The following is a 24,449-nucleotide window of genomic DNA, read 5'->3' as shown; positions in this document are numbered from 1 at the left end:
GATATATGTATAAAGAAAATGAAATCACTATGTTGAAGAAATATCTGCATTCCCATGTTTATTGCAGTATTACTCACAGAAGTAAAGATACAGAGTCAACCTAAGCGTCCGTCAATGGATGAACGAAGAAAATGTGACATTTATAAAATGTGACATATATCGTATATGAATACTACACTATTCAGCTTTTAAAAAGTAAGAAATCTTGGCTGGGCGTCGTGGCTCACACTTCTAATCCCAGCACTTTGGGAGGCTGAGGCGGGGCGATCATGAGGTCAGGAGATGGAGACCATCCTGGCTAACATGGTGAAACCCTGTCTCTACTAAAAACACAAAAAATTAGCCGGGCGTGGTGGCAGGCGCCTGTAGTCTCAACCATTTGGGAGGCTGAGGCAGGAGAATGGTGTGAACCCGGGAGGCGGAGCTTGCAGTGAGCCGAGATCGCGCCACTGTGCTACAGCCTGGAGCGAGATTCCATCAACGTGGATGAACCTGGAGGACATCATGCTAAGTGAAATAATCCAGGCACAGAAAGATAAATACCTCATGATCTCATTTATATGTGGAATCTTAAAAAGTTAAAACTCATAAAGCAGAGAGCAAAATGTTGGTTACCATGTGCTAGGGGAATGAGGTGTGAGGAAGATTGGGTAATGTTGGTCAAAAGATATAGAACTTTAGTTAGATAGGAGGAATACATTTAAGAGATCTATTGTAAAACATGGTGACTATAGTTAATAACAATGTATTGTACTCTTGAAAATCACTAAGAGAGTAAATTATAAATGTTCTCACCAGAAAAAAAAATAATTGAGGTAACACATGTTAATTAGCTTCACTTGCATTTCATAATGTATACATATTCAAAACATCGTGTTGTACATTTTAAATATATACAAATTTTATTTGTCAATTTAAATAATTAATAATTTTTTAATATTCTGAATATGTTAGTTACTTCTTTCATAGTTGTATACAATATGTTAAGAAAACCTCCTAAAAACAATGCCATCATTTTATAACCTTCTACTATCGTATAAAAATGGCCAAGAAAAAGAGTCACAGAAATGTTTAGCTTTAGACAAAGAATATAAATGTAAATATTAAGTCTTTATTAAGCTCTTACTACGTATCAGGCACTCTACCAAGTATGTACCTAAAGAAGTACTCTGTTCCCTTGTGCATGGTAGCATGCCTGACATGTAGTAAGAGCTTAAAAATCTTTCATATTTGGTCCTGCTTATAGAACTTACAGTCTTAGAACACACAGCATGCAATTACTGCACAGAATAATAGATGATAATACATGAGCACAATGGGAGCAAAACTAAGGAGCATGTAATTCCATCTTTTAGGTACCATGGATAATTTTCCAAAATAAAGATGACGCTTCTTCAGAGACATGAAGGACTTAGGATTGTTGGCCTAGCTTAGGGTCAAAAAGAAATATCCAGGAAAATATACTCTCACCAGCCTGTTGGGTTTATTAACACCTTTTACTGTCTCACCACATTTTCTCACACGGGATATTAACCTCCGGCAAAGTCCTCCCAGTCTGGCATATTTCCAAGCATTTTCTCTCACTTGTGTTCATAATAAATACATGAAGTCTACTCCCTCTTGTATATTATAAAATGGACTGTTTTCCCTTTTACTTTCAAACTAACAGATCTACCTTTCCCTTTCTACCCTCTTCCTTCTCCCTTCTCTCTCCCTCTCTCTCCCTCCCTCCCTCCTTCTCTCTCTCACACACACACACACACACACACACACACACAGCCAGTCCTGAGAACAATCAGGACTCAGCCAAAGACAGCCCCTCCCCTCTAATGACTAAGGCTTTCTGATTGAGTCAGGCTCAGGTGTCTAGCTGCTGGCAAAAGGCTCCTCTGTCCTCTAAACAGTGTTGTCTATTTGCAGGCTGTGTAGAGCCTAATAAAACAAAGTTCTGGCCGGGCATGGTGGCTCACACCTGTAATCCCAGCACGTTGGGAGGCTGAGGAGGGCAGATTGCTTGAGGTCAGGAGTTTGGAACCAACCTGGCCAACATGGTGAAACCCCATCTCTACTAAAAATACAAAAAATCAGCCAGACATGGTGATGCATGCCTGTAGTCCCAGCTACTTAGGAGGCTGAGACAGGAGAATCTCTTGAGCCCTGGAGGCAGAGGTTGCAGTTAGCTGAAATCGTGCCACTGCACTCGAGCCTGGGTGACACACTGAAACTCCATCTCAAAAACAAAATAGTTCTAGAAATTACTGCTTCTTCCACACCCACACACACTCCCAAAAAGAAAGTATAAGCTCTATGAGGATAGAATTTTTTTTCTGTTTTGGCCACTGCTTTATCCCAAATGACTAGAACAGCATCTGGCATGTACTATGCACTCAGAGAATATTGATGGAATGAATGAATGATGGGACCAATCCAACAGTTTTCCAGTCATGCCAAGATATGATTAAACCTGGCATGAGATCAAACTGGTACCCCTGTTACACTAAGATTCAAGGAACACATAAAAATAAAAAAGATGCAGTAAATTAAGAAATCTGTATCAGTCAGAGTTCTCTAGACAGACAGAACCACCAGACAGTTGGACGGGTGGGTGGGTGGGTAGATAAATAGATAGATAGATAGATAGATAGATAGATAGATAGATAAGAGAGGGGATTTATTAGGGGAATTGGCTCATGTACTTATGGAGGCTGAGAAGTCCCATGATAGGCTATCTGCAAGCTGGAGACCCCGGAATGCTGTCAGTATGGATCAGTGTAGTCCAAAGGCCTGAGAACGAGAGAAGCAGATGACGTAGTTCTCATTCCAAGGCCAAAGGCCTGAGAACCCAGAAGCCCGCTGATATAAGTCCTGGAGTCCGAAGGCCTGGGAGCCTGGAGTTCTTGTCTAAGGACAGGGGAGGAATAGTGTATCTCAGCTCCAGCAGATAGATCAACATATTTGCCTTTTCTCTGTTTTTGTTCTGTCTGTGCTCCCAACAGATTAGATGTACCCGCCCACACTGAAGGCAGATCTTCCCTGCCTAGTCCACTCAGACTCACACGCTAACCTCTTCTGGAAACACCCTCACAGACACACCCAAAAATAATCCTTCACCAGTCACCAGGTTTCTAGATATTATTGAATTCAGTCAAGTTAATATCTAAAATTAACCATCACAGTATCTGAATTCACAGGAAGACAGTCATAATAAACATAAAATTACACTGCTGTTAATAAATAATCAGGCAAATAATTCACAGTTTTCAAAAATGTGGGTTGGTTGATATATATATATTTTTTCATGTTATAAGGAAAATGACTATTTGTGACTTAACAATTTTTAAAGGACTTGAATACATCATTCAACATTCTACTGTCTGGAGAATTAATTTGGTTACATGTCTAAAGTGACTAATAAAGAGCTGTGAGTTAAGCTGATCCTGCTGTCTTGATAAGTTATTATCAAGTGGCAGAAAAGACCACTAACTGTGCTAAGAAGAAAATAAGTTCCAAGGGTCCTTTTCAATCCAAGAAATCAAAGCAATTAATATAATTGATACAAAGGACGTAAAGCACTAAAATCATGAAAAACTAAAATTAAAATATATGAATAGGCCAGGCAAGGTGGCTTATGCCTGTAACCCCAACACTTTGGGAGGCTGAGGTGGGCAGATCACCTGAGGTCAGGAGTTCGACACCAGCCTTGCCTACATAGTGAAACCATGTGTCTACTAAAAATACAAAAGTTAGCCGGGTGTGGTGGTGCATGCCTGTAATCTCAGCTACTCAGGAGGCTGAGTCAGGAGAATCACTTGAACCCAGGAGGCTGAGGTTGCAGTGAGCCAAGATTGCATCACTGCACTCCAGCCTGGGTGACAGAGTGAGACTGTGTCAAGAAACGAAGAGAAAGAGAGAGAGAAAGAGACAGAGACAGAGAGAGACAGAGAGAGAGAAAGAAAAAAGAAGAGAAGAGAGAAAGAAGAAAAGAAAAGAAAAGGAGGGAAGGAGGGAAGGAAGGAAAAGAAAAGAAAGGAAGGAGAGAAAGAAAGGAAAGTAAGGAAAGGAAAGGAAGTAAAGAGAAAAGAAAAGACAGAGAGAAAGAGAGAGAGAAACACAGAAAGAGGAAAGGGAGATGAATAATTGCAAAGGATCAGGACTAATATTCCTGAGAACTGTGACACATGTTATTGAATACCTTTCTTTATATCTCCTGTCATAGTGTTCCACAGAATTTGACTATTAGTATCCAATAGCTACTGATGCCTGTGAACTGATGCCCACAAGAGGCTGAGTGCTTCCTGCAAGACCAGCAAAACATCAAGTCAGCATGGGCTCTCAGAAAGCATTTTTTAGATTTCATTTTACAACATTTTGAAGCTCCCCCAAACACTGTGGCAAACACCACTCAAATTCTCCCAGTAATCCAGGTGTTCCGACACAAAATTTGTGCTGAATCCACCAGACCACAGCTGTCTTTGTAACAGGTTTTTTGAGTCTTCCTGCTACTACTTGTCACAGCATGGCAAACTCCAAACATTCCCATCACCAAAATACATCCCAACATTGTAGAACAGTTAAATCTTTCTCAAATACATCACAAACAATAATCCTATATGTCTATGTTTTTATAATACAAAACAATGACTTTGGTCAACAATTAAAAAACATTTACTAAGTTCAATAACAACAGAAGGAGTTCAAGGCATGCCAGTCTCATATAAAAGGTGCTCTCACTGATAAAACTGAGAACAAATAAGATGATAAATCATTTGCCCAAATACAAAGTCCAGCAATATTTTAAAATAAGCCTGAAATCTGAACCTCCTAAGAGGATCTTAAGGTAGCTCACCTGTCATAGCATTCCAGGAAAAGCTAAGAGATAAGGAGATTGCAGAGAAACAAATGAGAATGTGTGGTTTTATATAAAGTTAGACTCCCAGTGGGCTTTTGATAAAGTCCTTCAGATGAGTCAAGTCAGTTGGTATGTTACAGAAACTTGCAAATTAAGCATTGGTTTAAGAGATTAAAAAGCGTATCAGTAGTAAATGAACAAGTCACAGAGATAACAAGTAAAATCAAAGACAAAGCAAGATGTTAGAAGTTGAAGGATAGTTCTCCAAAAGAAACTAATTCATTTTGGTTAATTGGAAGTAGAAGAAGAAATATTGTATTATGAGTAACGTTGAATATTTAGACAAATGTTCACACAAAATGTCAAGGAAGTAGGCATAATCTTTAGAATTGCACAGAGTTCCTATCTGCAGGACTTACAGCCTAACAAACCAAACCGAATGAGGTCGCAACTGACTTAGGGACAAGCAGGGTCACAGACTAACACCCCATACAGAAGTCCAGACTGATTAGTAATGATGAGTCTTTTCCAAAAGTTCAGGGACTACAACAATAGTGGCTAATGCCAACATTTGGAAAACCATTCCCTTGGGGCCCAGGTCTTTACTACAAATCATAAGGCTCACTGCCAGAAACTTCCATTAATGAATACAAAATTCATTCATCAAGGAGCAGGGAGGTTGTCCCATAATCCATTCTTCTCTCCTTCCTTGATAATAAAATCCCCATTGAGCACATTTTTAAGACTCCCTTATAGCTAGATGAGGCCATGTAACTAAATTATGGTCACTGGGCTATGATATAATAAAAATAAATATTTGGTCTTTACGCCCAGTTCCAAAGAGCTCCTTAAAACTCTTGGAATTTCTTTAGTGATGGGGGTATCTTTTGTTACTCATAAGGAGACCCTTTCAACCGCATCTGAGTTTATGCTAATGAGGTGACTTAGATGGGGTGAGCAGGGGGTGGAAGGGGGGTGGCCTGCAGGTAGTCTCAGACAGAGCTGGTCACAAGGAAGACCAAACTTGTTACTAGAGGGTTGGAACTTTCAGTACCTCTGAGGAGGAGAAGGGGGGACCTCAAGATTGAGCTCTATAAAAACTCTTGAAGAATGAGATTGGAAAGCTTCCTGGTTGGTAAACACATCGCATGAGGAGAGGTTGCTCCATTAGGACAGAGGCTCCTGCACTTGGAACCAGACCTCACCCCACGTACCTCTTTATCTGGCTGTTCACTTGTATCCTTTATAGTAAACAAATATACACAAGCAAAATGTTTTCCCAAGTTCTGTGAGTTGCTAAAACAAATTATCAAAACTGAGAGGGGTTTTGAGAATTCCCAAATTTGAAGTCAGTGGCAAATTTGAAGAACTGTTGGCAGCCTGGGCACGTCATATGTGGCTGGCACCTAAAGTAGGAGCAGGCTTGTGGGACAGAGCACTTTAACTTGTGGAATTGCACACTAACTCCAGGTAAAAAGTGACAGAATTGAGTTGAATTGCTGGTCATCCAGTTGGTGCCAGATAATTGATGTGGAAAGATACCACATATTTGGTGTCAGAAAGAATTTAATAAAGAACTTCATAAAAGCATTATTTGAATTCTATAGGAAGTATCCTTATAGTCAGGAGGCACATCCTCTCTCCTTCCTTCTTCTTTCTGATAGTAGGAAAGCAAATTGATGTCTGGAGCTCCAGAAGTCATCATATTGTCCTTAGGAATGAAAATGACACATGACAGAGCCACAGGATGGAGGGAACCTGGGATCATAAACTATTAATACAAGCTGCCATATAAGTTCTGGACTGCCTATCCCCAGACTCTACGTGAGATGGAAACAATCTTTTATCTTGCTTAAGCCAGCACACTTATAGGTTTGTCACACACATTGCCAATTCTAAACCCTAATCATATGACAAACACTAAAATGAAAGCTTTAAGATCCTAATATGGAACTTTTTTACTAACCATGCTATGGTCAAAACATTTGGCATAGGAAAAATGTCTATGACAGAATTCACACTGGAAGAAAAAAAAAGAGAGGAATACATTTAATCTACCTGAAACAAGAGTATGCTTTGATTTGGTTTGGTTTTTGTTTCTTAAAATATTGACCCATTGTTTGCATGCCTCCATTCTAGTCGATTGGCCTGGAGAGTCTCTACAGTATAAAAGGATCATTGCAAAGCACTGGTTCACACATTTTCAATAGCTCCTATCTTAAATATCTGTTGTTCTTAAGGTAATGCCTAATACCGGTGAGATTTCAGAGCTCCAGTAAATTTATCAATACTAATAATTATAGTTAACATTTATTGAGTGATAACTGAGTTTAACTGTGATAAATGTTTCACTTCCATTTTCTTGTTTAATTCTCAAAACAACCTGGTGAAATAGAAGATATTATTATTTCCAGATAGAAAAGGAGAAAATGAGAATTAAAAAGTAAACAAATTAAGGCATTTGTCCATATGATATAGCTAATAAGTTTTAGCACCTGGCTCTGAATTCCAGGCAGGTCCACAGACCACAGTATCCATTATGTTATACAACCTCCCAATCAAGACTAAACATCATATGATCAGCTTTTAATTAGCAACTGTCCTTGTGAGTTTTAGGGATATTTTAAGGACCAACCTCATTTTCTAGACAAATCTTTCTTTTAAAATGTGGTCTTTGGAGTACTGGTGATCCCAAGCAGTCCACACACAATTCATTTCAGAGACAAAAACAATGGAACAATGTTGTTCATATTCATTTAATAAATTTCATAACGTGGACTAAAGATAACTATAATAAAGTGTTTTACATTTCTGTCACTAAAAGATAGTCCAGTTCTCTTGCCCTTGAAGCCAGCCTGCTCTTAGTAACTTATTTGATCAATAGAATATAAAAGTGACTTTCTGGGACCTCCTAGGCTATGTTATAAAAAGTCCTGAAGCTCCCACCTGGGTCTCTTGGGACCATTGCTCTTGGATCCCTAAACTGCTGTGTTAGAAATCCACCCACCCTGTTTTACACACCCCTAGGAAAGACCTTAAAACTACCGTGAGAAAGCGGGGACCACCAGCTGATCCTAGTTTTCCAGTCATTCCCACGAAATCAATGGGCATGTGAGCAAAGCACCTTGGAATCTCTGGCTCAGCCCAGCCTTCATCACTGAATACCATTAACACCAGCCAATGCCATGTGGAGCAGAAAAATCAAACAGCCAAGCCTTGCCCCCGAAGTTCAACCCACAGAACTGCGAAATATAGCTTGATGGTATTGTTTTAAGCCACTGAGTATTGGGATAGTTTGTCACATAACAATATGTAACCAGAAGAATAAGATCATTTATGATTTTCACACAACCCCTTTAAGATTCTTACTAATCATTAAATCTGCAAAGGTCATATAAGTGCTCTGAAGACACACTGGTCAGTTTATTTTGGCTCATATTTCTGGACAGCATGCAGTCTGAGCCAATGGATTCATATTTCTATGTAATTGTTTACAGTTGTTAAATTTATACTTCTGTGTGTACTGTAGTCTATCATTATGCCACCAATCCCTCCAAATGAAATAATGGCTCTAATATTGTGCACGGATAGAAAAAAAGTCCAAAACTATAATGTAAAAAGTACAGCCCAGAAGGATGTCATAAACATAGTTAAATCTGACTCCAGAAAGACTACAGAAAGTGAATCTGTACATGCTCATCCAAGTGAATCTGCAAATGTGAGAATTTAGCATAAACAGTAAAATCAGTAGAGTAAGAATACAAAGTACAATGATAATTATCTGAAAATTGGGTTTTCCTAGACTGATGATTTATTCCCCTGTTCGCTGTCTGTAATAAAACGTCAAAGAGTAACATACAACCATCTTAGCCATTTTCAAACAAAGCACGATGACCTTTCTGGCAAACCAATGAAGTTTGTCCAGAACAAGAACTAAATGATTGTATTTGTCATGGTGCTTGGTTTAAAGCAACTGTAAGTGACTCTATGTATAATAGGCAAAATGGGAATGTGTTTCAAGGACAATTCAGAGTTTATACAGAATCAGCCCAAGGCTGAAGAACCAGGCTTAAAAATGGGTAGAATCAAAAGCATATCTGAGGGTCTGCATTAGAAGCCAAGGCTGGAACAATACCCTCCTTCTGCCTGAGCTAAAGACCTGAGGGTTAATTACCAAATTATTAGGGAAAAATCTGAGTTGGAGATGTCATGGACAGAAGAGGCTCCCTCAGTTAGATTTATACCCCTCTTATGCCTCAGCTAGAAAGACAGAGGCAAGGCCATTATTCTAAGGCAGGAGTCCTTCTGCAGACAGACAGATGTGAAGAAGAGAAGATGAGGCTGAGCTGAGCATACCCATTTCCTTCTCTCAAATTCACAAATGATATGGTCGTCTTCCCAACAGCCATGAGAATAAGCTCAGTGGAACAAGAAAGACCAGGAAGGTCACACTACAGAAGAGTCTGGGTGCCTGCCAATGCTGCCACAACCCTGCCATGAATCTTTTTTAACTTTTAATTTCAGAGGTACATGTCCAGGTTTGTTACATAGGTAAACATGTGTCATGGGGGTTTGTTGTACAGATTATTTTGTCACCCGGGTATTAAGCCTAGTACCTATTATTTTTCCTGATCCTCTCCCTCCTCCCACCACCCACCTTCCAAAAGGCCCCAGTGTCTGTTGTTCCTCTCTATGTGTCCATGTGTTCTCATCATTTAGTTCCCACTTATAAGTGAGAACATGCGATATTTAGCTTTCCGTTCCTGCATTACTTTGCTAAGGATAATGGCCTCCAGCTCCATCCATGTGCCTGCAAAGGACACGATCTCATTCTTTTTTATGGCTGAATAATATTCCATGGTGTGTGTGTACCACATTTCCTTCATCCAGTCTATCATTGGTGGGCATTTAGGTTGATTCCATGTCTTTACTATTGTGAATAGTGTTGCAATTAACATACATGTGCATATGTATTTATAACAGAATAATTTATATTCCTTTGTATATATACCCAATAATAGGATTGCTGAGTCAAATGGTATTTCTGTCTTTAGGTCTTTGAGGAATTGCTACACTGTCTTCCTGCCATGAAACTTACCTTCACATCTTGACATCATATGAGGGGCACCATAAGAAGCCCTAGACTCTGAGGCCATCTCTTCTCACCTGGACTCTCACACCCATACAGCTCTGTACACTGCCCGAAATAGAACAGCCACCCCACCCACACTAAAACTCCCGAACATCAGAGCAATCATCTGCCATCAGTGAATACCTATTATAGCTCTTCTCTCTAAACATTCTATTCACCTTTTTGCTCCAAGCAAAACTTTGCTATCTCCTAACAACCTAATTTACTGGTTACCACTTTTCCAAACTCAAATATATAGGGCTTGCCATTTCTGAAAATCTTTATAAATCCTTTTAGAAACTCACGCCATCAAATATGAACACTGTTGATCCTTCATTGTTGCAGTTAACTACAGACCTCAGAGTCACTCTCCCTCATTCCCAGAATATTTTAGCTCCTGATTTTCACTCTCTACCACTACTCTGCATAATTCTTATTTCAGTATTCACCTAAGTTGTGCTTCTAATACTATTCTGCCCTCTAAGTTCATTGACCTATTTCCAGTAATCTTGTCCTCTACCCATCTTAGTCACCTACTCTCCGATTATATCTTGATCCTTGTCATACTCATAACTGGGCATCCTTTATGATCTCAGTTGCAAAATCCCACAGTGTAACCAGCTTCCCTTATCAATCCACTTCACTTCCCCAAGGACCCAAACTATTTATTCGGGACAACAATCCATTGATCCTACTGCCTTCTCACCGTCCATCACCTCTATAAGTCTCCATTTTACTCCTCAATTGGCTTAGATTCCATGACCTGTCATTATAAAGGTCGAGTATCCCTTATCCAAAGTGCCTGGGACTAGAAGTGCTTTGGATTTGCGACACAAATCTAAACACAAATTCATTAATGTTTCATATGTACCTTGTACACGTCAACTGAAGGCAATTTTATACGTATTTTTAATAACTTTGTGCATGAAACAAAGGTTTGACTGCATTTTGAATGTGACTCATCATATGAGGTCAGGTGTGGAATTTTCCACTTGTGGCATCATGTCAATGCTTAAAAAAGTTTCAGATTTGGGAGCATTTTGGATTTTGGTTTTTTGAATTGGAAATGTTTAAACTGTATCACTCTTTGTATATACCCTCTATATCCATACCCTTCTCTTTCATTTGATAAGACTGGCAAATCCCAACCCTAGTTAAATCTAGCTCCCTGTCCTCCTCATCTCTTCCTGAAGAGTTGCATGTGCCTTAAGAAGAAACATACAAATAGGTTGACCAGATTCACCCTGAATTCATTACTACAAATGCTCAGTGGGCCTCCCTATTGCCTAACAGTCCTGCTGTGTTTCCCGTCATTTCTCTTTCCCACTTCTTTCCCTTAAAACTCTAATGCTTTCTTCCTTCTATTGACGGCCTTGGGGCCTCAGTAAGAAAAGTGGAATTAAAAGTTACTTCGGTTCTCATGACCAAATATACCATCCTATCTGCATCAGACCCACATTTTTTACTTTCTTTTCGGTTATAAAGGATGACGCATTCATTAGTAAAACATGATGTAGTATCCTTCATATTAAAAAAACAAAACATCTCCCTTCATCAAATCCTCTCCAACCATTTCTCTATTTCTTTCTTCCCCTTTACAGAAAAATCCCTTGAAAGTACCATCTATATTTGCTGTTTTCACTCTTTTCTTGTATCCACCACAAAAAAGCCATTATCAATTCACTCCTAAATAACTACACCTATGAAAGCCGCCAATGACCTCCACCTTGCCTGATACATTGGTCAATTCTAGGCTGTCATTGTATTTGACCTATTAACATGATTTAACACCATTGATAACACCCTACTTCTTTCTCTACTCTTCCATCCTACTTTTTTCTCTCTATTCCAGGATATCACTCTCTCAGTTTTTATTCCAGCTCACTGGACATTCTTTATTGGGTTTTTCTGTTGTTTTGTTTTTTGTTTTTCGGTTTTTTCTTTTTTTTTTTGCTAGTTCTTCCTCATCTTCTTGATCTCCACATATGAGCATTTCCCAGGTCTCAGTCTCCACACTTCTTCTCTTTACTCTGTCCTCACTCAGTCCCTAGGTAAATCATGCAGTCCCATGGATCTAAATGCTGTTCATGTGCTACAGACTTCTCGTATCCTAGCCCTGAACTCTCAACTGAATATCAAGCACATTTTCCAAGTCCATATTTGACATTTGGGTTTGGAAGTCCAACTGGGGTCTCAAACCTTAACATATGCAAAACTGGATGTTTTGATTCAACCTTACAGAATCAAATCTTCTTCTCACCCACCTACCTTCTTCAGTTTCCCAGACAAAAACCTTGGAGTCATATTTGATTCTCTTATCTAACACCCCACATCCAATCAATCACCCAAACTTCTGCCTGAGCTTTTGAAATATATCCAGAATCTAATCACTTCTCAACACTTCCACTACTAACTACCATTGAATAGTTCTCAAAGTATAGGCCTCAGACCAGCAACATCAGCATCACATGGAAATTTGTTAGAAATGTACATTCTTTGGCCCCACCCTTTGATTCAGACTTACTGAATCAAAACTCAGGATGGAGATCAGCAATCTATGTTTTAACAAGCCTTCTAGATGATTCTGAAACTAAAGTTTGAGAACCACTGCCATAGGCTAAACCACCATCAACTTTAAGCCAGACTGCCCAATAGACGTCTAAGGCACCACCTTGCTCCCACATTTGCCTCCTGTATACTGTTCTTCAAACAACAGCTAGAATGCTTTTTAAAATGTAAATCAGTTTATGTGACTCCTCTCCTCATCTGTCAAAACTTCCCACTAACCCTTGAAGCAAACTACAAACTCCTTACCATAGTTCACAAAACTTTACATGATCTGACCCTCCATTGGCTCTCTTGACCTCATCTCCTATCCTGGCCTCTCCATTTATCCTGCCCCACAGCTTTCCCATAAACAAGTCAATCACATACCCATTTAGACTCTTTGTTCTGATTACTTCCTTTGCTTATTACACCCTTCCAATATATGAATGTCCCAGTCTTTCATCTGTTTTAGTTCTCTGCACATATACCACTTATAAGAGACTTTCCATGTCCACCTTGTCTAGAAAGCTATCTTCCAGCAGTTACTCTAATGCCCTTATTTTTCTTCATAGCATTTATCCCCATCTGACATATAATATGTTCATTTACTTTTCCGTTATTTGTATCATCCTACTAGAATGTGAAATTTAGGATGATAAGGACATTGTTTTGTTTATTGCTATGTTCTCAGTGCCTAGAACAGTATTTAGTATAATAAATGTTTTTGGATACATGCAAGAATATGGTTCACAAAATATTCAAAGTCCTAATAGATAGCAACTGATTAATTGACCTAAGTCATGTACCTGCTCCTAAGTATGCCCATGGGGTGTATAAAAGTATCCGATCCTTCCAGGTTTCTTGGGGGAAGGTAGGACACTGTGTACCACCAAGTCTATATAAAATAGGAGAACCTCCAAAAGGGGCAGCAGCTCTTAATTACAAGAAGAGGAGTGCTTATGGACGTGGACAGCTAAAAGCAACAAATGGCTACTACAAAAAAATGTGCTCCAATAAGAAGTGGTAAACAAGGTAAAGTCAAAAAATAGACCAAAGATATTAGACTCTAGAGATATTATTCAAAGATGTGCTCCATGGAGCAAATGCACGTATCAGTCACACCATTGTTGAGCAGCTTTTAAAAGCATCCCAAAAGTTAGTGAAAAATACTGTACATGGAAAAACGGTAGAATATCAACATTACTAAGTAATCTATTAAAATATCCCACAACATAATCATATATGGCAGACTAAATAATGGCCCTCAAATGTATTCAAGTCCTAATCCCTGGAATCTGTGAATGCAGCCTTATATTGCAAAAGGGACTTTGCAGACGTGATTAATTAACGCTTTTGAGATAGGGAGATTATGCTGAATTATCTGGCTGGGCCCTGAATGTAATCACATGTGTTCTTCAGAGAGGGTGGCAAAGGGAGATTTGATACAGAAGAATGAAATGTGACTTTGAAGCAAAATGCTAGACTGCTGCCTTTGAAAATGGAGGAAGGGGCCACCAGCCAAGGAACGCAAGGCACGAGCTCTAGAAGCTGGAAAAAGCAAACAAATTGATTCTCCCAGAGAGCTCTGGAAAGAGCCAACTCCTTGGTGACATCTTAATTTGGGCCCAGTAAAACTGATTTTGGAATTCTGACCTCTGTAAAAGAATCAACGTGTGCTAGCTTAAGCTACAAAGTCTGCAGTAATTTGTTACAGCAGCTGTAGGAAATTATGCCATACGAACAATGAGGGACACAATTACTGTCGCAGGAGTGTTCCAGTAGACATTTGAATTTGGAGTTGAATAAAATCGCTGATGCTCAGAGTGTGAATCTGTTATTGGCATAGATGTTATTCTTATACAAGGGAGATACGCCAAGTACCTTTTTGCTTTAATGCTGAAAAATCTATGAATTGCAACATAGATGGAGAAAAAATACACTGGGACCAGAACTGATCAACATCATCTATGGAATATACAGCAAAGAAGAACATTATTAAGAGAATTTAAAAGTTTCTCCTGAATGACATGGCCCTTTCAAAGACAAGTTTCAGTCAATTGCTCTTAATTCGGTATTAAAGGAAATAGGATAGACACAAACACAAATTGAAGCCACTGAGCATATCACATTTCAGTGTACTCTACAAAGAAATGAGCATGAATACGTGACTGCTGATCAACACTGGTTTATGCTAACTGTTAAGTGGAAAGGTACTCATATGCATTTTTAAAATTAAAGATAAAAATATTTCTTTATGACAAAACTAGAAAAAAATAATTCTATTATTTTATATGACTTCATTAAGTAGTTTATCTCAGTAATATATTCAAAATATTTTGTAGCCAGAACCTAAGTATTCTAAAATAGTATGATTTTTTTTGAAATATAGAGGATAAAACTAGGCTTTCTTTAAAAGGATTAAACCAATATAAATAACTCAATCTAATTTTGTATTTTTCCTAATAGTTGCTTTTTTCACTACTGAGGAAAATAGATAACAATCAACTGTTGCGTATATTTTTAAGTGCAACCAAATGTTTCAATAGAATGTGAAATTTTACAAAGCTGAATAAAACCAGACTGAATATCATCCACCATTATTTCTAAGAAGTATTCAGTCTGTTTTCAAGGGTAATATGCTCATTGAAATACTCAAGCATTTGACCAAAAGCTAAAGTCTTTGCTGAAAGATCTCTAATTAATTTGAAATGAATATTCCAACCAAAAAGTTCAATTGTCTGACAATGCCACCATATGACAGTTGCCTGTTTCAATGATCTGTAATAGTTGATGTTTTCTAATGTAGAAGCATAGAAGGAATAAGAGAAAAAAATAGATATGAGATGTGATCTATGGCTTCAGGTAGCTATAATTTAATTACATACATATTATTCAAAAACTAAAATGATATTGGTACAGTGAGTAGCTAGTTCAGCATGAGCAGCATGACAGTGCTGTCCCCGTCCCCCAACACACACACCAGGAATGCCAGGCAATCATCAAGAGATCATCAGGTCGTTGTTAACTGTCTCGCTAAAATAATAATTAGTCCCAGCTGGCACCAGGAAAAGGCAGCTCTCAATAGATAAAAAATACCTGAAACTTGATCAGCAGCCTCCCAATAAGAACTCAGGAGTTGGGCAACTGGGCTCAAGCATGCACATTAACAGGCAAAATGGTGATGTTTAACTGTGTATGACATTCCACAAGGAAGAGAAGAACAACTCAAGTGAGTATGTGTACAACCTGCTGCACATGCTCCCTCTAGTAAACCTGCTGCACATGCTCTCTCCCGCTATCAGACCACTGCACAGGCAGATGCCCACCTCAAGGGAAGAATCAGGGGAGAAAAGATGCAAGACCCCAGAAGCATGCCAATCTATAAAACTCCAAGTCAGTCAAACTGTGCACTTGATCTCTCAAGTCGCCCACTTGGCCCTCTTCCAAGTGTACCTTACTTCCTTTCATTCCTGCTCTAAAGCTTTTTAATAAACTTTCACTCCTGCTCTAAAACTTCCCTCAGTCTCTCCTTCTGCCTTGTGCCCCTCAGTCAAATTCTTTCTTCTGAGGAGGCAAGAATTGAAGTTGCTGCAGACTGGTGTGGATTTGCTGCTGCTAACAATATAATCCCACTAATTGAATAAGTAAAAATGCTTTAACTGTATTAATTTTATGCTTGCATTTTTACTCTATAAACTTGTTTATCTAAAATTGATAATCTGTTTGTATATTTAAAAATATACAAACATAATCCCAGCACTTTGGGAGGCTGAGGCGGACGGATCACGAGGTCAGGAGATCGAGACCATCCTGGCTAACACGGTGAGCCCTCGTCTCTACTAAAAATAGAAAAAATTAGCCGGGCATGGTGGCGGGCGCCTGTAGTCCCAGCTACTCAGGAGGCTGAGGCAGGAGAATGGTGTGAACCCGGGAGGCGGAGCTTGCAGTGAGCCAAGATCACACCACTGCACTCCAGCCTGGGCAACAGAGCAAGACTCTGTCTCAAAAAATAAAAATAAAAAATAAAAAATAATATATATATATACACACACACACACACAAACATTATATATTAAAACATACAAAATTATATTCTATATTTAAAAATATACAAAAATATATATTAAAAATATACAAAAATATATTTTAAAATATACAAAAAGTATGTTCACATAGAGAGGTTATTTTTCAAAAAAAAAAACGAACACCTGGAGAACACTGAATACTTGTAGATTTCAGAATCTTTCATTTCTCTCCTATTTTCCTTACTGTTTCTCATGGTATCTTGCCATCTATTCTGAGATGTTAGTTCCCTAACTTCTCATTCATTTGAAGTGCCAGTTGGTTATCTGCCCAGCTCGGTCCTTTGTTCTTTTAATTCTAAATTATCTTCCTCTCATATTTTCCCAAAAATAACCATAACAATATTTCTAGTCCCACATGCCTTTCTAGAACTTTGCCACTCCCTGTCAAGAAGTATAGTCTATTTCTCCTCTCCTTGAACCTAGGTTTAATTTTATGACTGCCTCATTGAATAAAATGTATTATAAGTGATGCTGTATAACTTCCAAGACTAAGTCACAAAAGATTATTTGGTTTCTACCTGTCTCTTGCTTTTGGGATGCTTGCTGTTAGAACTCAGCCACCAATCTCTGAGGAAGTTTCAACTAGCCCATACAGAAAAACTATATAAAGAGACCCACATAGAGAGGATCTGAGACCTCTTTCAATAGTTATCATCAAACACTAGACATGTTAAGTGAGCAAGACTTTAGATCAGGGTATTCAATCTTTTGGCTTTTCTGAGCCACATTGGAAGAAGAACAATTGTCTTGGGCCACACATAAAATACACCAACACTAAGAATAGCTGATAAGCTAAAGAAAAAAAAAATCACAAAAAACCCTCATATTTAAATTAAGAAAGTTTATGAGTTTGTGTTGGGCTGCATTTAAAGCCATCCTGGGCTGCATGCAGCCCACAGGTTGGACAAGCTTGCTTTAGATGATTTCAGCCCCTTACCTTTTAGATGCCCCAGATGACATAAAGTGCACCTGATATGAGCTATCTCCACTGAGCCTTGCCTAAACTGCAGTTTCATGAGCAAAATAAATGTTGTCAGTGTCTTAAGTCACTGAATTCCAAGGTTGTTGGTTATACCAGCAGTTCTCAACCTTTTTGGCATTAGGGATCAGTTTCACCGAAGACAATTTTTCCATGTACCAGGAGGAGGAGTGCAGATGGTTTGGGGATGAAACTGTTCCACCTCACATCATCAGGCATTGAATTCTCATAAGGAGCGTCCAACCGAGATCCCTCGTGTGAACTGTTAACAATAGGGCTCGTGCTCCTATGAAAATTTAATGCTGCCACTGATCTGACAGAAGGCAGAGCTCAGGAGGTAATGCTCACTCACCAGCTGCTCACCTTCTGCTGTGCAGCCGGTTCCTAACAAGCAGTGAACCATACTGGTCCGCGGCCCGGGAGTTGGGGACCCCTGGGTTATACAGCCATAGTGTCCAGAACACAGCCAAGAGGTAACTTGAACTAAGCCTTGGAAACAAGAAACTAAGTACTACTGTGGTATAATGACATATATATGTCATTTTATATATATGTAGGCTTTCAGTCATGCTTCCTGGCTCATAACTCTCATAGCCCTTGTTCCAATGTTGGAGTGCTTTAGGCCTCAAGAGAAGGCCTCAGAAAACAGAATCTCTGTCTCTGTCTTTCTCTCTGATCTTCTCCTGCCCTCTTTTCACCTGCTCCTTTTTCTCCCTACAGGAGGAATCTTACCCCACCTTTCAGTCTTGGAGTTGGCCATAAAGAAATTCTCTAACCTACCTTGTCTGATTGTAAGTTAAAAGACCCCCATTTCAGAATGGGCCCTGCCCCATAGCCTGGAAGAAGGAATGCTGCACAGAGAGGCGAAGAAGTCTTGCTGGGTTTCCTCAGTCTATTACCGTTAGCTCACACTCTTTTTGTCTAATCGTACTTCTGTATGGTTGTTCATGCTCATGCCTGTCTAATGAAGCCTCCATAAAAGGCCCAAGTGAGCACAGTATGGAGAGCTTCTGGATAGCTGAGCATGTGGAGGTTCCTGGAGGATGGCAGTCCCTGGAAATGCATCTTTCCATCTATATTTTTTGTAGCATCCTTTATGATAATCCAATAAAATGTAAGTAAATGTTATCCTGAGTTCTAAGCACCACTCTAGCAAATTAATTGAACCCAAAGAGGGGTCACGGGAACCCCAAGTTGAAGCCGGTCCATCAGAAATTCTGGAGTCCTGGACTTAAAACTGTTATCTGAAGGTGGGGGTGGGGGCAGTCTTGTGGGACTGAGCCCTCAGTCTGTGGGATCAGACACTATCTCCAGGTAGACAGTGTCAGAATTGAACTGGAGGAGGCCCAGCTGGTGTCCACTGCAGAAGTGATTGCTTGCTTGCATATGAGGGAAAAAAACCATATATATTTGTTCACAGAAGTCTTCTGTGTTGATTGTTGTGGTATGAAATCAGAAGAAGAATAGTTTGTGTTTTTTCCAGTCAGAGCTACCTAAACTCTTAATAACCTACCAGAGAAACAGCTGTTTTTGTTGGTCCTGGAAAATAAAACATCATGCATAATAACAAAAAGACATATAACATCTATGCAAGACTAATATAAGAAAAAAAGAATGAAAATGTTGGGGGTTCTAGAAATACTCCATTCATAAAGATCAACAATATTTGAAAATAAAATTTACAGAAAAAATAGGTTTAACCAAGCACCAAGTTTATTTTCCTTTTGAAGGGATATAGTTCAGGAAATGTAGCAGAAAAATAATTGGCATTTTCATCAAAAAGTGTTCTAAAAACCTACGTACAGCTTCTAGACTCCAGCTCTAGATGGATACAGTTAGTTGCAAGAGACAATGTTTACATGGGTGGACCAGCTCCACAAGGAATATCTGCTAACTATGTTCTTCACTGTTTTTTTGTACAGTCCTAAGTTATGTAGCCTAGCAGGGTCTGTGTGTCAATTTAACATTCCGCCAGTTGAGATGCAGTCCATAAATCAGGTGTTGTATATTAAGCAATGATAACAAAGTCCTGACACTGTTAACATTTCAAATCTGTATCAACTTGGTATAATTTCAGAAACAGTGTTGCAAGGAGTTAAGGTCGCCTTCCAAGACGTTCTTGGATGTGGAAAAAAAATGATCCAGACTATTGTTAACACACACACACACACACACACACACACACACACACACACACAGAGTAAAACCTTCTCCAACATAAAGCAAATAAAACAATAATTGCATATATGATTAAAAAATCACAAATCTCAAACTAAAAAACTCAGATAGAAACAGACAAAAAATAGGAAGTTGTGACAAAAGAGATTATCAAACACCAGAAAGAAACCGAAGAAAAAGATAAAATCAGCTCAAAACTAAAAAACATTATTTAAAAGGCGAGGAGCGGTGGCTTACACCTGTAAACCCAGCACTGTGGGAGGCCAACATGGGCGAATCACTTGAGCCCAGAAGTTGCAGACTAGCCTGGCCAAAATGGTGAAACCCAGTATTAGCCGGGTGCAATGGCACGTGCCTGTAGTCTCAGCTACTCAGGAGGCTGAGGTGGAAGAATTGCTTGAGCCCAGGAGGTAGAGGTTGTAGCGAGCCAAGATCATGTCACTGCACCCCAGCCTGGCTGACATAGCAAGACTCTGTCTCAACACTCTGTCTTTGGCTACAAAACGCCCAAGGGAGAACAGATTAAAAATTGAAGGTATGGTAAGAGATACAGGGGATAAAAATAAAAGAAACCTTAGAAAACAAAATGACATAAACATATGTCATTTGGCAAAAAAGTATCTGAGAGAAAGAGATAAATATAGAAGAAAGGCGAAACGATACAACATACTACAAATTAGGTCTCCCTATGAAGAAAAACAAAGGGATAGAACAGAGTATTTTAAATTATATCCAAAGAAACTTTCCCAGAAATAAAAGGCATGAATCAATTTAGTAAGAGTTCACCATATACCTGAGAAAATGAATAAGGGTGGTCAACTTTACGACATATTATAAAGCAACTATTATACTTTAAATATGAATTTTTTTTATTATTATTATACTTTAAGTTTTAGGGTACATGTGCACAATGTACAGGTTGGTTACATATGTATACATGTGCCATGCTGGTGTGCTGCACCCATTAACTCGCCATTTAGCATTAGGTATATCTCCTAATGCTATCCCTCCCCCCTCCCCCCACCCCACAACAGTCCCCAGCGTGTGATGTTCCCCTTCCTGTGTCCATGTGTTCTCATTGTTCAATTCCCATCTATGAGTGAGAACATGAGGTGTTTGGTTTTTTGTTCTTGCGATAGTTTACTGAGAATGATGATTTCCAATTGAATTTTTTAATCCTCTAAATTTCTCAGTAAAATGATTGTGTCACCTACAAATTTTTTTAAAGATCATGTTGCCAGCAGCATATATGTATATTTTTAAAGCTAATAATGTAGCAATATTTTTAAACGCAAGAAAAGATAGTGTGATTCAAGCATTTTATATCAAATCAAGCTGTCCAACTGTAAAACTAAACATACAATAACTAAAAGATTATTGTATTAACAAACCTTCCCTGAGGAAATTTCTATGGAACAATCTTTATCCAACCACAGTATTACTGGGGACACTTCTGTAAAACAATTAATGAAGAACATTTACAACATTTAATTGTAACTGTAATACCAAAACAAAGGCATAATACAGGAAGAAGAATGCCACGTAAATGGTATCTGTACAGGAAAAGGAGAAATAACAAAGTCTAATAGTAAAAGAAAGAAGTAGAACAAGCTAACTATTTCCAGTTGAGTGATAGGGGGTAGCAGAAAGAAATGATTTAAGAAGGCAAACCGATTAGTAGAATCCTAAAGAGGAAAAGGATCTAAAAGCAATACAAAAATATTAATATAAAGAAAAGCAATACATAAAAACTACATACCTTCCTAAATACCAAAAACATATTAAAAAATTCAAAAATTGAAAAACAAATTAAATAATACATAGAATACTATGACAGGGGTAAGGTTCAAGATAGCAATCATATCAGTAAATGTAAATTCTCTACACTTCTATTTAAAGATTTTAGAATGGCTAACAAAGAAAAACCCAGCACTACTGTGTGCATAAAAAACATCCCAAACAATATGATTTTGCAAAGCTAAAACTGAAGAATGGATAAAGATATACCTGGCAAATGGAAAAAATAAGAAAACGGAGGTTGTGGTCTTAATATTAAACAAAGAAAGTCCAATTCTGGCCCCAAAACAATTAATGAGACACAGAAAGACGCTTTATTATATAATGCTAAAGGCCATAGTCCACAATGAAAACATAAAAAGAATATGTATGAATATATATACCAAATAAGCAACGTAAATGCAAGAAGACAGAAATACACTGATAAATAAGAGACTCTAACACCATAGTCATGTTATAAGAAGGTTAAGGGGAAAAAATGATTAATAATGTATGATTTGTGAAGCTTTCTTTGCACCCAGTAACAAACAATGCATCCTCTTTGCAAACATGTATAAACATTAAATTACATGCCATAAAACAAAACATATATTTTATCTGGTGACCACGAAATAAAAATAAAAATTAATAATAAAAATTGTTTTTAAAGCAGTCCTTTCACCTGGAAATTTGGAAGCTTTTTATTAAACAATGCTTAGGTCAGCAGGAAAATTCAAATCGCAATTGTAGAATTTCTATAATCCATGGGAAACAAAAGCAGTGATCAGATGAAAATTCATAGCCTTAGATACTTGTATCAATAAAAATGGAAAAATAGAAATGCACGAATTAAATTACCAACTCAAAACAGCTAGTCAAACAACAAAGTAAAAAAAATTAGATATTAATGAAAAAACTCTTTTTAAAAATTCAATAAAATAAGTGACCAGAAAACTTAATTTAAAAAGTAAAGCATAGATGGAGGAAATGTTTAAATGATGGCAAAAGGGAAAATTACCTTTAAACATAAAGAACTCCTTTTAATCACAAAATCTACTTTGAACAACTCTAAATCAAATTAATTTGAAAACCTAAATGAAATGGATAATTCCTTTAAAAATTACAACCTACCTCTTTGAACTTAGTGCAAATAAAAAGTTTAAATAAAACAACACTCTCAAGATATATCAAAAGAGAATACAGAACTGAAACAATAGGCAAATCATGATAGAAGATTATAACACATTTATTTGAGAATAGAACAGGCTGACAAAGTATCAGTAAGAATACAGTTTACTTGAGCAATATTACTAAAATTGAGCTAATGAACAAATGAACATTCCACTCCAAATATTTCAAACATGCATTCTTTTTGTGCTTACCTGGAATGCGTATGGAAATTGACTACACAAGGACCAATAAAGGAGTCTCAAAAATGTTAAAGGATTAAAATCTACAATAACATTTTAAACCACAGTGCACTAATTTGAAAACACAATAACAAGAAGATAATTAGACATTCCTGTGTTTTGAAACTTAAAAAATAGGTTAAATAAGAAATAACAGAAAACACAAAATATACAGAAAGGAAAGCAACAAGAAACTGCCTAATAGAATTTTTGGATATTTCTAAAGCAGTAATCAGAGAGAAAATGTCTTAAATACATATATTAGTTTAAAAAAAGGATAAAAGTCAATGAACTAAGCATCCATCTTAAAAAGTTAGAAAAAATAAAATATACCCAAAGATACTGGAAAATAAAGAGAAATAAGTGGCAATTAATTAAATAGAAAATAAAATAATATAGAGAAAAATAAAATAATATAGAGGAAAAAAAACTGAAAGTTCTGTGAAGAGACTGCTAAGACTGACAAGCATCTGGCAAGGTCAATCAAATAAAAGAAAAATAATATATGGAATGAAAAGGGAGACATACTACAGATGCTGCAGGCATATAAAATGTAGTAAAATAATTTTATTAACAACTACACTGAAAATTTAAACAAAATGGACTAATTCCCATAAAAAATCACTTGCCAAAGTTAACTCAATAAGGAATGGAAAATCTAAAGTCTTAAAACGTAAGTATTAAAAAAATTGAATGAGAAGTATAAAATGTTTTCATGAAGACAACTTTAGGCTCAGCGAGGTTTACCAGCAAGTTCAACCAGCATTGGAGATACAACAAATTTCAAGCTTTCACAAACTGTTCCAGGGGAAACACTCCCCTACTCACTTTACCAGATTAAAATAATTTTTATGCCAAATCCAACAAGAACAATACAAAAGGGAGTATCACAGGCCTATTTAAATTAACACAGGTGCAAAATCCTGAACCAAATATTAGCAAAACTAATTCAGCATTATATAAAGAAGATAATATATCCTAACCAAGTTAGGTTTATCCCAGGAAATGTAAGGTTGGTTTAATAAGAAAAAGATCAATTAACAGATTAAAGAAAAAAAGTCATATAATTATCTCAATTGGTACAGAACAACTATTTGATAAAAATTAAGCGTCAATTGTGTATTAGTCCGACTGAGTAATTAAAGGAGGTTTAATTGACTCACTTCTGAAAGGCTGGGGAGGTCTCAGGAAACCTACAATCATGGCGGAAGGCAAAGGAAAAGCAGACACTTTCTTCACGAGGCAGCAGGAGAGAGAGAAAAGCGGAGCAGAAACTTCCACTTTACAACCATCAGATCTCGTGAGAACTCACTCACTATTAGGAGAGCAGCATGGGGGAAACTACCCCCATAATCCAATCATCTCCCTCCCTCCACACCTGGGGACTACAAATCAAGATGAGATTTAAATGCGGACACAGAGTCAAACCAGATCAAATTGATAATTTAAAAAAAAATTAGTCTAATTTCCTAGAAAGGAACTTCCTTAACCTGAT

At 37.7% G+C, this 24,449-nt stretch overlaps 1 long non-coding RNA gene across 1 annotated transcript in view; it reads right to left on the bottom strand.

The window, feature by feature from the left end:
- Window positions 1–24,202, bottom strand: part of LOC134737860 (uncharacterized) — a 609,803-nt gene extending 585,601 nt beyond the window's left edge. Inside the window, exon 1 of the long non-coding RNA XR_010123249.1 lies at window positions 24,118–24,202. This is a non-coding gene — a long non-coding RNA (uncharacterized LOC134737860). The remainder of the gene's footprint in view (window positions 1–24,117) is intronic.
- Between the last annotated feature and the right edge of the window lie 247 nt (window positions 24,203–24,449).

The sequence above is a fragment of the Pongo pygmaeus genome, chromosome 12, assembly GCF_028885625.2.
Source record: "Pongo pygmaeus isolate AG05252 chromosome 12, NHGRI_mPonPyg2-v2.0_pri, whole genome shotgun sequence".
Taxonomy (NCBI): domain Eukaryota; kingdom Metazoa; phylum Chordata; class Mammalia; order Primates; family Hominidae; genus Pongo; species Pongo pygmaeus.
This window is presented reverse-complemented; position numbering and strand designations above follow the sequence as displayed.